This window comes from Gymnoscopelus microlampas (assembly GCF_963454915.1).
Source record: "Gymnoscopelus microlampas genome assembly, chromosome: 10".
Taxonomy (NCBI): Eukaryota; Metazoa; Chordata; class Actinopteri; order Myctophiformes; family Myctophidae; genus Gymnoscopelus; species Gymnoscopelus microlampas.
Window position 1 is genome coordinate 37011104 of NC_139947.1, and position 12973 is coordinate 37024076.

Here is a 12973-nt window from a genome sequence, read left to right on the forward strand (position 1 = left end):
AATGGAACCAAATGGACCCTTACGGGTCCATTTGGTTCCATTTGTACACTCTCAGAGTTACACCCCTGTAAGGGGCCATTTATAAGCCCATGAGGGTCCCTGGACTGTAGACCCTCTGGTGTTGCAGAGTGTTTCCAGTGAGCCAACATGCACAATATCAGCACCCTGACTCTGTTTGACCAGAATGGAACAGAGCCTTCATTAGTATCATTGGTAACACCTGTGAATGTCTTCATACTATGGCTGCTGTGAATAGAGCCTATTTCCACCTATTGGTGACGATTTGCCTGTTACACTATGCACACCTGACCAGCCCAGCCACAGAAGGCCTGGTAGGATTTTGAGTTATCTTTATACTGAGAGAGAGGGGGGAGAGCAGACCTCACAAATATAGTGAATACTGTAACATCTTTGCTCTTTACATGCGTTCATAAAATTATATGGGTGCATATTGAAAAACAAGAGATAGGAACAGGAACATGTGATATTCATTATTTTCCTGAAGTGATTATCTGATAAAGGTCGATGTCATAAAAAATATTGCTTATTCATAATTTGGTCAAGCCGGTTCTCATTGACTTCAATGCAGACGCACTCCCAATCTTCCGCCGCAATCTGAAGACTCCTCCTTAGCCCGTAGCAGTTGCCCTAGCCTTGATAACCTTGCAGGATTATACAAATGTTAAAATGTAATTTACATAGCATGTTATGTAGACAGACGGCAGGTTCATTTGTTGACCTGGCATCCTATAGTTTATTTAGTTTCAATGTAGAGTATTTATGTTTTGATATTATACTGTTTAGACTGATGATAGGTTCTTGGTTTACCTACGATCCTAGATTACAATGTCTATGCATTTGATGTATTACCTTGTGTTTACCTGGCTTACTGTAAATCGCTTTGGATTAAGAGAGTCTGCTAAATGCCTAAATTGTAAATGGTCTTTCATATTATATTATTACCATTTTTGTCACTAGTGTTACTATTTCTCTGCACTTGTTCTCTACCCTTGCCCTTTTTGTTTCCTGCGTACTGCAGTGCTGCTATGGCAACTGAATTTCCCTCAGGATTAATAAAGGTCTTTCTTCTCTAACAGATCAAAGCACATTTGAAAAGTACTAGGTGACATTTGTTGACTGTGTGAAGGTGGATCGGTCTAGTGCTCTGTCAATGAGCACAGACAGAGTTTCAAGTCCCAGGCCTCCTGCAGTCAGATAATTGCTGGAGTACTTTAACATTTTGAAGGCTAACATACAACACTTCAAAAGCACTAGGGGACAACTGCCGGTGCTGACTGAAGCCGTGATAGTGCAGTGATCTAGTGCTGCAGTCTCCAAAGATTCCTTGTTTGAGTAGCAAGCCTTCCATCATTAAGTGCGGGTGTTTTGAAGGCTAACATATCGAACACTTCAAAAGTGCTAGGTGGCATGTCAACTTTGAAGGTGTAACGGGCCAGTGGTCTAGTGCAGCGGTTCTCAACCTGTGGATCGGGGACCCCCCTGGGGGGTGACATAAAAATTGTGAAAATATTTTCAAAATGTTTGCCTCTTTCTTATATTATTTGACAATCTGGCCAATGTTTGACCAAATTATCAAATAATATAGGAAAGATGCAAACATTTTGAAAATATTTTCACCTTTTTTATCTGTGGAACCGAGTCAAACAAAATGTAATGCCTCAACTCCTATATTCCAAGGGCAGGGTGGTGGGTCCCCTGTTCAAATGATTATTTTGGGGGGTCACGGCCTGAAAAGGTTGAGAACCACATGTGCTCTGTCTCTTTATAGTATATATATATAGTTTCCATATTTAGAGTTCCAGGCCTCCTGAAGAGAAATTCTTGAGTATTTTAAGATTTTGCATTGCAACACACCCCCTACAATGGGCTGTGTTGGAGGGGGGCCCTCGTGATTGGTGGTTTATTGGAATATCCCAGATTTTGAATTATGGAGAAGCTTTATTTTTCTAGGCCGAGCACACATCACTCATTTGGCTTTTATTTATTTTTTATCAGAGGCCTATCTTCGTTCTTGCCTGGTATTGGACTGGCCTTTCCCACGCGAGGTTTGATGTTTAGTTCTCAAACTATACCCTCTGTGAAGGCGTTATTTCAATCTTTTGATTTTAGTCCAGAAAGGGGCCCCATTGACAGTCATGAGGTGAAGGGGGTGAATGCAGCAGAATCTTCTGCCTCTATGCTCGAGGAAGCTGTACCCCTAGTGGTGCTGAATAGAACGACTGCCTGCCTGCCTGACCATAGCCTGCCCTATGCTAATCACTCAGTTATGGACAAATATCGACCAGCTGCCACTTAACACGATTTGCGGCAAGGTCTCTGTTGGTCATTTTGATTAAAAAATAAATGAGTGTCTCTCTGCACTTAAGAATTAGAGACAGTAGACTTCTTTGGAAGCTAAGCGAAGGCCGAAGGGTAAAACTGGACCGGTTTGCTTAGAGAAAAGTTAGAAAGATTCAGACTTGAGTTTCACACAAGAGCGTTTAAACTGAAATATATTCTGTGTGGAAGAGAGAGAGAGAAAGAGAGAGAGAGAGAGAGAGAGAGAGGGGCAGAAGGCTGAAGAAGAAGAAGCAGACAGTGTTGGATTCCTAGCATTCTTGCGTATGCTGCGTGATTTATGGTGCTAATGGTGCCTGGGATAGGAGAGGGCTGAATGGGACCCTTACCTCTGGCTGTCTTGCACATTCTGCTTCCAGACACTAAAAGCCAGGAGAGTCCACACTGGAGTGCAGTAATTCTCTTGATGGGGTCAAGGGGGGATCCCCAAGGGTCAATAAACACCCCCAAGGGCCCCACTGGGAGGTGAACAGTCTACTTTTATTTCAACATGTAAGTTAGCAAGTTGTTCTCTGATTGGGTATAGCTGCTAGTAAAGTTGTTATTTCCAGTGGTTTGAAGTAACGATTTCGAAGTACATTTACTCAAGTACTGTAGTTACTTTACTGGAGTATTTCCCAATTGTCAGTGCTTTTACTTCTACTCCACTACATCTCAGAAGTATTGTACTTTTACTCTAATAAGATCATTTTTAAACTTTAGTTACTAGTATACCTTGTAGATTTTGATTATTATTACAAAACATACAGTATATTACCCACTTCGGCCCTATACATTTCGGCCATTTCAAAATAGCCGATCTACAAGCTCACAATGTGTCGCGAGTGCGACGCATTGTGAGCTTGTAGATCTGCTATTCTATTTTTATACATTTTATACATTTGAGAACTTATGAAATGGAACATTCTGCAATGAGTACTTTCTAGTTTCTACTTTTGGTATAAGTACATTTTGTACTTTTACTCAAGTCAATTTTGAATTCCGGACTTTTACTTCTTTCTACGTTGCAGTATTGATACTTTTAGTAAAACATATACTTTTTCCACCACAGGTTATTTCCCACTTCTATAATTTGGTAACATCTGTTTTGGTTGGAGGCAAATCATGCTGAACATGAAACAACTGTTTTTAGATTTGGGACTTTGATCATAATAACAATTCTTTAGGATCTGTGACAAGATAAATACTCCCTCAGTGCCATGAAACCATCTTTTGGTATGGTCTGTGATTCATTCCTTTTTCTTTTTTTTGGTCCTTATTTTGGCTGTTTTTCCACTGTCCCGTCAGCAAATGCCGTGGAACAATTTTAGGATTATAGTTGGGGAAAATAAATACTGTACTTCATATCGGATTCCCCTGATGACTGTTCTGAATATGCTGTTAAAAAATAAAACCATTGTTTATACTTATTATAAGACATGGCGCAAAAGATTCTTCTAAGAATTTTCCACTGTAATCAATAAATGACATGCACTCTTGATATTATTACCATCTCAACAATGCCTCTTTTTTTCTATTGGGAGTGTTATGTTAACAATGTTTATCTCAATCTCTTCTGTGACCAGTCTGCACATCAGTCATCTATGTACAGTGGTTCTCAATCTGTGGGGGGGGGGGGGGCGGGGGTTCCCAGATGACAGTGAAGTGACAATTTAAGTACTTTTAAGAGCTATATATAAAAAGATTACTGCATCAAAAGTAATCAACAAACTATACTATAAGAACTGGTCAACAATTGGCCAAATTGTCAAATAATATAAGAAAGAGGCAAAACATTTTTTTTAAAAGCCCAAATATATAAGATCTACAAGCTCTCACAACGTTGTGAGGCGTTGTGAGCTTGTAGATCTGCTATTTTCACAAAATGTATCTGTGGAACTGAGTCAAACAAAATGTAATGCCTCAACTGCATTCCAAATTATCAGGGTTGGGGTCTCCAGGTTCAAATATGATTATTTTGGGGGGTCATGGCCTGAAAAGGTTGAGAACCACTGATCTATGACGTCAGTCGTCTATGAATGACGTATCTATTACTCCAAATTTGGTTTCAGTTGATCACAGCAACATTGACGTCGATTATAAAATGTAATGGAAAGAATAGTAGAGGTAGGCGGGCGTGCATAGCAGTTTGGCACTGTTCAGCAGTTTTCAATTAGCTCCGCGCGCGCGCACACACACGCACACACGCGCGCGCGCGCACACACACGCGCGCGCGCGCGCACACACACGCACACACGCGCGCGCGCGCACACACACACACACACACACACACACACACACACACACACACACACAGCACAGACCCTGACCTGTCATAGACGACAAGCCTCTTGCAGATCCCACGTCGTAAAAAGTGGCAGCCCTGGTCATTAAAACGGGGGCAGAGGCAGTGTATAAAAGTGACTATGCCTAAGCCTATTTTATCTGATAATGAACTAAATACTGCACTTTTATGTGGTTGGCCCTTCAACAAGATTCTGCTCATTTTATGACCATTAACCTTCTCATCCTCTCCTCTTGTTCTCCTCGGCAGTAACTCTAGTGGCCAGCAGTCTTTATCCAGGTGCTTGTTGTTGCTCAAGATGATTGTTAAGTATCAATTTCCTGTGTCACCTTTATGGCTTTTATTTATTTGTCCGCTCCTCCATGTGGAACGACGCCCGGGCATCACTCAGGTGGATGGATTATAACTCACCTGCTACGACTCATCAATCTTGGGAATTTGACTTCCTGAATTCTCATACAACTGTTGCTGTCATATTACGGCACAGCATTATCAAGATCAATGGCATTTTAAATGCATTCCAGTTAAGGATGATCGGTGACGATAAAAAAAAGAAGGTAAGTTTTGATGAAACTGTCTGTGTCGCAGCAGCGGGCCCCCAATATGTGCAGAGTCACGTGACCTATACCTATTATTACCTAGGCTAGGCCTAATAGCAGTGGTGGAAAAAGTAGGCTACTCGTTTAACGTAACTGCCAGAGTAATCATTTCATTTCTTAATTTTGTTCTCATTTAATATAATTATTTATGCCCATTATCCATGCCCATTTGTTGAGTCACTTATTAGAAGTAGTGTTTTTGTACCGGAAACTGTGTTAAATGCCCGGAACTCCTTATAAGGGAACTGGGACACGGACACGTTAGTGGTGGCACTTCCTCCCTTGAGGTGAGACAGTAGACAGGGAGTGTGAGACAGGTATGTGTTTGCCCTGGATCTTTAATGCCTAAAGAATCACATATTGAACATTATATGGGTTTGAACGTTTGGTTAATGAAATGATTTGTATTGCAGTTGTGTTGCTGTTGTGAGTCTGTCGTGGGCACAAGGACTCATTCCCTTCTTACAAGTCTATATGCAGCCAGTAAGGTGTGTTTGTTTGTATTTGCTTTAGTTTGTTATGTTTGTTTATTTGTATAATGTTTACGTCATGTTTCTGTTGTTAATGCAAGTGTTTGTTTGTTTATGCTTTGCTTTATGTAGTTCGACGTTGGTGTATTGCTTCAAATAAACTATCAGTATGCATTGCAGAACCACTGTGTCGTTTATGACTACTGGAGGGAGTGACATTTAATTTTACTTAAGTAAAAGTATCAATAATACTGCAATGTAGAAATAGCCTACTCTACAAGTAAACGTCCGGCATTCAAAATGTACTTGAGTAAAAGTATTGGTATCAAAATGTACTTAAAGTAGAAAGTGCTCATTATGCAGAATGTTTAAATAAACACGTTTTCACATGTATACAAATTTTAGAAAATATATAGCATATCAGCAAGCTCACAATGCATTGTGAGCTTGTAGATCAGCTATTTTCAAATGGCCGAAATGTGTATATAGGGCTGCAGAGGTTACTTTGTCTACAAATCTAAGTAACTAGTTTTCAACATTTTTTTTTCAAATTTTAGAGTAAAAGCACAATATTTGCCTCTGAGATAGGGGGGTTGAAGTAAAAGTACTGAAAAATGGAAATACTCCATGAAGTAAAAAAGACCTTCAAATTGTACAGTACAGAAAAATGAATGAACTTGTAATCACAACAGCATTCTGGTAGGCTAAATGTCACACGTTGATCGTCATTGATTGCTCAAGAGTGATTGAGCCGCCGATGGCTTTATCACACAGCTTGTAATCAATACACACTTATTCTTGCATATATAGGCTACACGCCTTATGGAAATATTGTAAAGATCGCAGAGATCATGAACATAATGAGCATTCTGAGATCATGATACTCATCATGCGATGTCACTTTTTTTTATCCTGAATCAGAAATGACAGATAGGCTATACACATTATTAAGAGATAGCTGGCTATTTTATGTGTTCATATTTTGTAATTAACCAGAATATCCTAATAGCTGCAGGCGGTATAGCCAGAGACAGCAGACTATCATAGACCAGTGGTTCTCAACCTTTTCTGGCCGCGACCCCCCAAAATGATCATATTTGAACTGGGGACCCCCCCAAAATGATCATATTTGAACTGGGGACCCCCCCCAACATAATCATATTTAAACTGGGGACCCCCTACCCTGACAAGCGCTTGGAATTGTATAGGATTGAGGCAATACATTTTGTTTGACTCGGTTCCACAGATATAGCTACATTGTGAAAATAGCAGATCTGCAAGCTCACAACGCCTCGCCTTGCAAGGGATTGTGAACTTGTAGATTGGCTATTTTCACAATTTTTGCCTCTTTCTTATGTTATTTGACATTTCTTTGAAGGTATTAAAGGTCCTTAGGCCCTTACATTGTCACTTCACTGTCATCTGGGACCCCCCCCCCTTAAAAAAAAGATCATGTGGGGACCCCCCTGGGAGTCCCGACCCACAGGTTGAGAACCACTAGCCTGGTATATAGACGATGCTGTTGCTCTCTCTTTCTTCCCCTGCAGTGAAAAAACAATGAGGAATAAGAACATATCATGGCACACTACTATACTGTATATGCAGCAATGATGAACATTTCCCCCTGTTTCATGTTTAACCCTGCTCATTTCCCACAGTAAGAAGTCCGGAAACACACAAAATGTGCACAGCGGCTCTGGTGGGAGATGACTGATGGCTTGTTGTCATGATGGTTGGGATTGTGCCGACTCCAAGCCTCTTGGCTCACAGAACCTGTGAAGCGCTGCCTGCTGCAGTATACAGTACATGCTATACAGTATATATACTATACACTAGCCTACAGCAGTGGTTCTTAAACTTTTTTCGTGCCAAGGACCCCCAAATAGACACTTATTAGACCGCGGACCCCCATTTGAAAAGATAAGCCAGGGAGGCACCCCCATAATAGAAGATTTTTACGGCTTTCTAGCAGTGATTTCAACCATTTTAATTTCAAGGACCCCCCGTTTGACATGCATTAGGATACGGACCCCCATTTAACGGCATGTATGTCTCTGGGACCCCAATTCATATTGTAAAACCAATGTTAATTTAACAGGTCCATTTGGTTCCATTTGTACACTCAGAGTTACAGACCCACAGGGTCCATTTGGTCCCTGTCCATCATTTAGCTGGGGACCCCCTCAAGTACCCCTGGGGGTCCTCGGACCCCACTTTGAGAACCAATGCACTACAGGCTGTTTCTGTTGGAAAGTACCAGGATTTAAAGGCATTGCTTCATTGCAGCAGTGGTGGGAAAAAGTAATACAATTATTTTGAATATAGCATAGATTGGCTATTTTCAAATGGCCAAAGTGTGTATATATAGGACTGAAGTGGTTAATATGTTTTGTATTAATAATCAGAATCTGCAAAGTAATAGTTTTCAAATAATTGTAGTGGATCTCAATAATTCTGAGATGTGTTGTGGAGTAGAAGTGAAATATTGAAAATTGGAAATACCAAAGTAAAGTAAAATACCTATTTTTTTTTAATGTATGTACAGGACTTGAGTACATGTAGTTACTTACACCCCTGCTTCAGTGTCATACTGTGTAGCCTTCACAGAATGCAGTTATCAGGCTATTTGCATGGTGGTTCCATTTGGATTTATGATTATGGTTCATGTACTGTGACAAGCTTCATAGTATTCAACAATGGAGAGCAAGGACAACGTTTGATTTTCATACAATGACCCCCCCCCCCCAAAAAAAATCATTCTAAGGATTCTGTGTGGGCTGGATAAACGTCTAAGCTACCGCTGACATCACTATTTATCAAAAATGTCAATATTTGAAATAAACTGACATGCTCCATCAATCACATGGATGGCCATTGTTCAAAAATGGTCAGTCGGTGATGTGCCATGCCGGAATATCTGTCTGTCTGTCTCTCTCTCTCATATAACCTTTATGCAGTGGTGTAAAGTGACTAAGTACATTTACTCTATACTGTACTTAAGTACAGTTTTGAGGTACTTTTACTTTCCAATGGTCTATACTTTTACTTCTACTCCACTACATCTCAGTAGCGGAGTAGGAGTAGTATACTTTTTTACTCCACTATTATTTGAAAACTTTAGTTACTAGTTACTTTGCAGATATAAATTATTACATTATAAAACATACATTAACCACTTAAGCCCCATTTTATACATGATCTACAACTACAAGCTCAGTGAGCTTGTAGATCTGCTATTTTCAAACATTTTAGTACTTTTACTTTTGGTACTTTAAGTACATTTTGATACCAATACTTTTGTACTTTTACTCAAGTCAATTTTGAATTCCGGACTTTTACTATGTAACAGAGTACTTCTAAACATTGCAGTATTGATACTTTTACTTGAGTAAAATATTCGAGGACTTTTTCCACCATTGCCTTTATTATGATGATTTCACCTTGATCAAAAAAATTCATTCATGTGAACGTGATTTAGATATGACCAACAACAGGGCATCGGCCGTCCATGTCCCCCGTGCGCGTCAACCTGGACGGACACTGCATTAACGGCAATGACCTCCCCTGGTCGGCGGTGACAGTCATCTGTCAGCGGCTGGTTAATTCCCCCTGGTCCTCCGAGGGTCGAGAGATGACAAATAATGAGGACCTGACAGCGGTGGAGGGTTAGACAAGGGTCTGGTGTCAGCAGCACCCGGTCGTAGCATCATTACAAGCACACTGTCAGCTATAGGGGTTAGGGGGGGTCAATACGAACCCAAGGAGATAATCCTAGCATGGGCCACCGTGATCCCAGGGCCACGGCTCATATTGACACACATCAGAGGCAATGGAGGCAAACAAATTAGCATCAGTCAATATTCCCTCACTCCTCCTCTCCCTGACACAGCCACCCAAAGTGCTCGCTGCCATGTTTACCTCACCTCCAGTCATAACAATGGAGACAATTGGTGCGTGCGTGCGTGCGTGTGTGTGTGTGCGCGCGCGTGTGTCAGGGACACAGAGGGAGGGAGAGACCATGATGGAAAAAGCATGCAGTGAGTTTTGAGAGGAAGTTTTAGAGAGAGAGAGAGAGAGAGATGTCTGCCAACTGTGAAAGACTATATTTACAGTGTTCACTCATCCAAGAGACCATTGACAGAATAAGCCTATTTCTGGACAGTATGGACATAGCATTCCAGACTTTGGTTGGAGGGGAATCAACTCCATTCATTTGGGGGGGGGGAAGCGTCAGATTATTTTCCTCAGACAGCCCTTTACCCAAAATTCGCCTGTTTTTAGGGGAAGCTGCAAGCTGTCCAGTCAAAAGGAGCCAAGCTCAAGATCACTTGTTTTTTTTCTGTGCTGAGTGCGATAATATAACTTCTGTTGCTGAGGGGAGTCCGGGGCAGCGAGGTGGAAAACACTTCAAATATGCTAATCAAACATATGGCACTTTCTAGAAACAAACACGGATCGGTGTCCTTGTCCTGTAAGATTAAAAAAAAGGTTACTTGGTTTTAAATGCGATTTGAATTGCGTCCGACCGCCGTGATAGGCTACGGCTGTGGCGCAATTCTTTTTTTTTATTCGTTTGCATAAACCGAGAGATTGCTCACACCTGTTTTTTTCCCACTCCTTTTCCCCTTTCTGCAATCCCTTTTCTAATTCTAACTACATTTACTCAAGTACTGTACTTAAGTACAATTTTGAAGTATTTTTTTTTACTTTACTGGAGTATTTCCAATTGTCAGTACTTTTACTTCTACTCCATTACATCTCAAAGGCAAATATTATGCTTTTACCCGAATGCCATTATTTTAAAACTTATAGTTACTTTGTAGATTTTGATTATTACTACAAAACATACACTACCCACTTCAGCCTATACATTTCGGCCATTTGAAAATAGCCGATCTACAAGCTCACTCACCATGCAACGCATTGTGAGCTTGTAGATCTGCTATTTTCAAAACATTTTCACCCATTTTTGTATTCGTTTGTTTGCATATGGCAAACTGAGAGATTGCTCACACCTGTTTTTTCGTCTCTTTTCCCCCTTTCTTACAACCCCCTTTCCACCCCCCCACCCCCACCCTCCCTCTGCTGAAAGCCATTACAGAAATACAATTTCTAATACCTCCACACAGGTCTTCGATCGACTGCAAACAAATTTATATTCAGGCGGTAAACAGAAAGCTGCGGAGATTTATTTATTGAGTGTAGAGGAGAGAAACAAGCTAGCGCCGTGAACCCTGAGTAACCTCCGAGTTGACACCAAGATGGATAAGTGTACCATGCAAATGCACGGAGGGAAGGGATATATTGCACTCAGTCATTCAGCACCTCGGCTGCCTGTAGAATTCCATTAACTCGCCCAGCTGGGACCATATTTCTGTGTTGTAAGAACGCCAGTTATAAGTTGTTCATTACGGAGAATTGTTTTGTAATTACTACTGGTGGAGGCTTAAGAGAGATGCAAAATAATATTGCTTATAGATGACGATAGCAAACACCTATATAGGTTTGTTTTTAGGGCTTTTGCTGTTTGTGCCGAATGGTGATATTCTGATTGCTTTTGCAACTCATTTATGACAATACAAATAATTTAGATAATCTGCTTATTATTCAGTGAATATAATGATAATAATAATAATAATAATGCTCATGATGATGACAATAATAATAATCATAAATACTTTATGTCATTTACATTTCTTGTAGTGTGCCTGCCTAGGCCTATATCATTTTAAATGAGATGCAACAGCAGAAATAAAACAAAATAATACAGAATAAAAAATCGTATGAACTAAACTGTGTAACTTCACCTGCACGTGGTCTCGAATTTAACCAGGATCTGACATATTATTTGTATAAGTTTGATGAAGAAACGAACCAGAGACACAAAACACATTAAATAAGTTTGAGCTGCAGGAGGGAAAAGACCACGAAAATGTAAGTGGCTAATTTATATACATTTCTAATAGTCTAATTTTAGTGTGGTAATTTAGGGCTTTGGGGGCCCCGCAGAAAACAGCTGTGAAGAATTATTTTCACTGTACATTGATTCCCGTCGATCCAACGGCTCCTTCGGCGTCAAACGGTTGACTTGGAGATCATATTTGCATTAGCACGTCGATATGTAGTTATATAAAAATTCTATGTTCTCCTAAATAAATGTGAACATAAGTACCACACAGTCACACACACGGTGATTTTTGACTTGTAGGAAAAGTAGGTCACCAAAAAGAGAGAGAGAGGGAGAGAGAGAGAGGGGGAAAAAAAACCTGAGCGTGCCATGACATTTTCTCTATCTAGGTCCACTGCAAATAACTTTGTCTGGAGGAACTAGAAGTTATCTGTTAGCCTGTCCTGTATGGTGCCAAAAAACAATTATTTGATTGCTCATGCTCTCAAAAAACTACGAAAACGTCCTCTGGCAACTTAATTAGGCGGTGGGTCTAACCATATCGAATTGTCAAATGTCACCTGTTTGTTTCAGTATACTTATTTCAATGCTTGTTGTGCTGTTTAGACATGCGATGCCTTGTTTATTGTTTTTTGTTTGTTTGTTTGTTTGTTTGATTGAATACTTTATTAACAGTTTGCAACAAACAAACAAAAAAGCACAGGAAAAGTACAGTTCAATACACGGTCTGCTAAGAAAGCCTATGGCTTGTTTCCATTGGGGTCCTTTGCACTCAATTAATCGAAGAGAGTTGTGAGAGTTTATGCTTTCGTTATCAAATGGTGTCTCTATGTTGGGCATGTCATTATAGCCTTTATTTCGAATTAGCCTTGATGATACAAGACTGTCATGACCGTCTTGATCCAAGGCTAATTTAGGCTTATTACATAGGCTTATTTAGTAGGCAATAAGTGGTTCGAATATGTTGGCTGGAAGCGGGTCTGAAGCCTATATGGGCTATTCGTATAAGATAAAACATTTGCAACTGAGAGAAGCTGGGTTTTGGGGAGGTTTGAAGTTGATACTGCCCCCTATAATTGTAAAGAAGACCATACTGTAGACTGTAGTTTAACTTGGAAATTGGAATGAGAGCATGTCTTGTCTTCTCTGTCAACGAGAACTTCTTGATCTTCGCTCGGAGCCATTTTGTATTTGTTCGAGGCTAATTACAAATCTGCTGCCACTGAACCTCTAAATACCAGCTGTCACGACCTCTGAACCCATTAAGTGTGCCTTTCACATGACCTAAGCCCTTTACTAAAGAGGGCCTCGGGTTTTCAAGAAGCTCTCACGTGATTTGCATAATCCATTAGCT